The 5,722-nt window shown below is 44.3% G+C and overlaps 1 protein-coding gene across 2 annotated transcripts in view; it reads left to right on the top strand.

Moving 5' to 3' along the window:
- The window catches only part of FNDC7 (fibronectin type III domain containing 7), a 30,975-nt gene extending 26,245 nt beyond the window's left edge, over positions 1-4,730 (top strand). For both annotated transcript variants that reach the window (XM_019530661.1, XM_019530660.1), the window contains one exon: positions 4,207-4,730. The gene's annotated coding sequence lies outside the window, so the exon portion shown is untranslated. The remainder of the gene's footprint in view (positions 1-4,206) is intronic.
- Positions 4,731-5,722: the final 992 nt, after the last annotated feature.

Raw genomic sequence — 5,722 nt, 5'->3', positions numbered from 1 at the left:
CTTCCTGCCCTTTGGGCAGGGGGCTGGACTCGATGATCTCCCGAGGTCCCTTCCAGCCCTAATGTCTATGAAATCTATGAAACCTCAAACTCATTTCAGCCCAATTACCTCCTGCCCATGGCAGGGAACTGAACTTGATGATCTTACAGGCCCCTTCCGGTCCTTGTTTCTATGAAACCATCAGTAAAACTGAAGATACAAATCTACAAGACCTGTGTGCTGCCATCCCTGCTTTATGGTTCAGAAACATGGACTATATATGCTAGGCATAGCAAGAGACTGAACAAACTTCTACCTGAGATGTCTGTGTAAGATCCTGAAAATAAAGTGGGAAGACAGACTACTAAGCCCAGAGGAACTGGAGCATGCAGGACTGACACAATTAGAAACCACTTATCAGGAAGAAAAGGTTCCGATAGATGAGCCACATCAGGAGAATGGGAGGAGGCCATATCCCCAAGAATATTTTATATAGTGAAATTTCAGACCACTTCAGAATGCTGGGTTGCCCTCTGTGGTGGTACCACAATACATGCAAAAGTTATATGAAGACATTCAACATCAACATAAAAAGCTGGGAGGAGCAGGCAGGATCCTGTCCAATCTAGAGGCAATGTCTGGCACCAGGTTCAACTCAACATGCAGTGACTATGATCAGAGGATGGAAGCAATACGAGAGAAGAAAGCAGCATGTGGTAAGCGTGGACTCCCAACTTCAACAACATATGAATCTGTGAAACTTGTTACAAACTGTATTGTTCTCGAACTGGGCTTGTCAGGCACAAAAGGGTTCATCAAGCATCTGACTAGACCTTTGGATGTGTACATCATGATCCAGAAGATGGACGGTTGCCTACTTACCAGTGAATTTGTTAACAACAATATTTAGTTGTAAAGGGATCCTTTCCCAGCCTACCCCATTTCCAACCACTGCTCAGGAGAAGCCAGGCTGGGTACATATGGGCAGGGTGGCCCTTGCTCCTGTCCTGTTCCTTTGCTCCCACCGCAAGCAGTAGCGCCTACCTACCTGCCTGCTTGGCATGCCATGCCGCTCCGCTTCCCCACAAATATTGCACCCCGTGCCCCTGCTGCTCTGCCTCTGCCTGCAGCAGCGCCACTGACGGGGGGGGGAGGGGGATGGTACTGAGCTGGGCAGTGTCCTGGATTTCCTGAAAAAAATAATACAGTCACCATAACCCTAAGGTCTTGAGTCACCTAACCACAAAGATCAAGCTTTGCAAGTGGAGGAGCAGCAGTTGTTACCCTACCACAACTGTCTCCTTGAAAAATACAAACTTAGTGTTGGGCTGTGCTCTTATACATCATGCTCTTTCTATTTTACTGTGTAGCTTTATTGCACAAGCAAGCTGCACTCTTCCTCAAACTGTAGCCCAGGTCCCCTACTATTTACTACGGCTGTGCAAAGCTTCAGTAGCCAATTCAATTCGGAGGAGATTCGGCCCGATTCAGTAGCCAAATCTCCAAAACTGAATCGAAGCAGGAGACCAATTAAAAGCTCCGAATTGAATTGGAAGCTTCTGAATTGATTTGGACAAGATTTGGAGATCAGCCATAGACTAAACAGGCAGCAGTCCTCAGAGACACTGGACACAGCTGCCTCCAGGTGGTAAGTCTGTAGCGGTGGGCGAAGGGGGGAGGGAAGCTGCATGGGAGGGGGGCGACAGATCAATGCCCCCACAGAGTGGGAGGGATGGGAGCTGGGACAAGCCCATGGCCAGGGCTGTCCCGCTGGGGTGGGGGGTGTTGGATTGAGGCAACTGCCTCAGGCCCCACAGACAGTCCCCTGTACAGGCTACAGTTGCTATGCATTACTACTGCCGCCAAGCACCACCAGCTCTGCTGCTGCCATACACTGCTGAATCTGGCCACTTGCCTCCCCTCTTCTCCCCCCGCTGGCTCTGGCCTCTCCTCCAGCTGCTCGCCACCTCGCCTCCCTCTGGGCCCCACACGCTCATAAGGTCGGTTCTGCTCACGACTCCCCCCCACCCTCGCAGTTGATTCAGAGTTTTTATCTGGTCTCCTGATTAGATTCAAAGATTTGGCCGCCAAATCTCCTCCAAATCAAATCGGCTACCAAAGCTTTGCACATCCCTAGCAAATAGTAGGGGGCCTGGGCTACAGTTCAAGGAAGAGTCCCGTTTGTTTGTGCAATAAAGTTACACAGTAAAATGAGAAGAGCATGATGTATAAGAGTACAACCAACTTTAAGTCTGTATTTTTCAAGGAAACACTTGTGGTAGGGATTCACCAAATTGAATCACTGTCCCTTGAATCTGAATCCAAAGCAAATACTCGCCACTTCGCACAAGCCTACTATTTACACAAGAAAACCTTTGATCTAGGTTTGAAGGTGCTTAGAGACTAGGCCACTTGACCTCACTGGGTGTTCAGATGCATCCTCACTCTCGCTATTTGAAAAAGGACATATACAAAGATAAGCTACAGTACAGTTTCCACAGTTCTTCCTAAAGACCAATGAATTTACCCATAATTGATTTTTTCCCAGGCATAGAAAGAGTCACAAGGTGTACAAAGAGTCACAAGACATGCTTCCAATTCACTTGGAAGGCAGAAGCATGTTGGGGATTGCCCACGTGCCAGTGAGTGATCCAGGCCATCTATGCAGTGAAAACCTAGTGCATGTGTATATTGACACTTCAGTAAAGCTCAGAAGTACCTAAACTAGTTTTAGAAGCTGTCTGATTGCAGCAGAGTAGCAGGGTAAATTAGTCCACATGAAGCCCTGTGATACTGACTAGACTGCTTTTGGTATCTGAGCTTAGTGCTCTCCACTGTCCTACAGTGTAGAATAAAACAAGTACACCCTCTGAGGCCATTTTTGGGGATACACTTCAAGATGATGCTGGACAGGCAGCTCCTGTTGCAACCATACTGCTGTAGAAGGGCAAGGGTGTGGAGCTAACAAAGGAAGTCATTCTCTTCTGCTCTGTTCAGCACTAGTAAGGTCTCACCTGGAGTACCATAACCAGTTTTGAGCCCCACACCTTAAGACAGATGTGGACAGATAGAAAAAATTGCAACAGAGGGAAACAAAAATTATTAAAAGCTGAGAAACATGACTTACAAGGAAAGGTTGAAAGAACTAGGATTTAGTGTAGAGAAAAGATGGGTTTTGGTAATGCTTCAATACCTAAAGGGCAGTTATAAGAAGGATGGAGATATACTATTTTCTATGGCCATAGAGAACAGCTTTTGAAACAAGAAACTTGAGAGAGCTAATACTCCCACTAACTGTTTCCAAAATGGGTATAGAGAGCAGCACTTTCCTCTGTGAAGTCTTTGTACTCTTTGGAGAGATGCAGTAGGCTGGGCTTATCTGAAACAGGAGAAATGATACAACTGGGTGCTTGGGGCAGTTGCCACATGGGAATTTCTAGTTGCTGCTATACCACAGCACGTTGCACAGCTGCAGCCACTCTGCTCTCTCCCCCACAGCCAGCACCCAGGGCAACTGCTCTGGTCACCCTGCGCTAATTATGCCACTGATCTATGAGCCAGATCTAGTCCAAGAAGAGATTTGATCCAGCCTGCAAAATTCTGATCCAGCCAGTGTTTTAAGAATACGCAACAAGTCCCCTTCTGCACAATCCAGCCCACATTTTTGCCAATCCGTTACAGCTCTATCCATCCTGGAGGGCTGTTGTTTGTGACAGGCCTTTGCTCCCTCCACCCCCCAGCTCAGCTTATGTTCATGTTGAATGAGCTGTTTTGCTGCAGAATTAGGTACTCCAAATCTTTGCTCACTGCAGCTTTCAGCAGCAGTGGCGAGCAGAGGCTGTGGGACAGGGAAATAAGCTGTCTGAGGTAACAGCCACATCACAGAGACGACCTGCCAAAATTAGTGCATCAGAACTGGAAAATGAATCCAATTCAAAATGAAAGTCAAATTGACTTGGCTACTTTATTTCAGTGGCCAAATAAAATTGGAATTTTAAAAACAAAACTGCCAGCATAAATGTGGAAAGTACATTACAAACATAATTTCAGGTTTATTTAAACCTAACTTGTAGGAAATTTAAGTAGATCACTATTAAAAACAACCACCCAAAACCTACGGTAAGAAGGGTAGGATTAGGCATACTACCACTGCCAAAGTGTGTCTAATTTTTCTCCTTAATATTGTATTTTTATGCAACTAAAAGTCTTTTTCCCCACCTCCCCTAGAATATGTGTATGGACAACTTACATGGGCACCTGGAATCACCAGTGGAGATTGCTTATACAAAGCAGCCAAAGGAAACATCAGACACTTCATGTCTTTTCCTAAAATGTACCAAAAATAATCATGTTTCTTAATGGAAGTTGTTGTTTTTATTCACTTTTGCAGAATTCTCTAAGAAATGCTTGAAAATGTAACTGAATTACAGTGCTTAATAGAAAAAAGTTATTTTCTATTTAGAGTTTGAAAAATTGGAAACAGATAAATATTTCATTTATGGTCCCCCCCACCCTTCAAGTTGTTATTGTGATAGATTTTCACTTGTAGAAGTAACAGTATTTTCAAACATGGTTGCCTAGATTTAATCAAGTCCCGAGGTTGATTTTTCAGGTTTCCACTCAAACCAGGACAGAACTTGGGCTAGTTTGTTTCATGCACATCTGATAATACTATGCTCTGATGTGTATTTTAAATTGAGTTTCTTAATAAACTGTTTACTTCTGGAATTCAATAAAAGGTGTTCACTGTGTCTCAAAAATTGTGTGTTATAATTTTTATTATGTGAGCAAAGATGCTTTTAAATTTTCCTTGAGTTGCATTTGTTGAGGAAGGAATACATGACATTCTTGCATAGAATATCTGCAGAGAAGCCAAGAAAAATCAAAAGGAACTTTGTAGTTTCCTCTGAGTTCTTCAAAGGGTCAAGGCTGTGTTTGTTCTCTTCCCCCACAGGATGAAACAGTGAAATTTAGACACAGAACCCCACATGTATGGGAATCGGGTGAAAGCTAGGTCCATCCTAATACAAGTCACATACCTCTACAGATGGTCCTGTGGGTCCAGCTCTCCTTCAATGAATGTTGGAGAACGTAGTTTGGAGATGGCACAGTTCAGGCATTTAACTTAAAATAAGTAACCATATCAAGATTTGAAAATACTACTTTGCATAGGCCATCTAATCCTAGGACTTTAATCGGAATGTATGCCCTGTGACTGAAAAATGGGCATAATTCCTTATTTCCCAGACTTTTGCTTCAGTATAAAACATACCATGTTACAATATCACCCCCACAGTACTATGCCATGCTGTAAAGAGACACATGAGAGATATCTCGATACAGGGTCCATTAGCCTGAGTAGCATTGTGATAATAGGATCACAGGGATGGTAGGGATCTCATGAGGTCATCCAGTCCAGCCCCCTGTACAAGGTAGGATCACTTCTGACTAAATAGTCCCGGTCAGGTGTCTGTGTAACCAGCTCTTGAAAATGTCCAAGGTTGGAGATTCCACAACTTCTCCAAGTAGTCTGTTCCAGTGCCTGACCACCTACTCACAGGAAGTCCCTCCTAATCATCAGCCTAAATGCTCTCTGCTGTAGTTTAAGGCCTTTGCTCCCAGTCCTGTTCTCTATGGCCATAGAAAATAGTATATCTCCATCCTTCTTATAACTGCCCTTTAGGTATTGAAGCATTACCAAAACCCATCTTTTCTCTACACTAAATCCTAGTTCTTTCAACCT

This window comes from Crocodylus porosus, unplaced genomic scaffold, assembly GCF_001723895.1.
Source record: "Crocodylus porosus isolate Cpor-Errol unplaced genomic scaffold, CroPor_comp1, whole genome shotgun sequence".
Lineage (NCBI taxonomy): Eukaryota > Metazoa > Chordata > Crocodylia > Crocodylidae > Crocodylus > Crocodylus porosus.
This window is presented reverse-complemented; position numbering and strand designations above follow the sequence as displayed.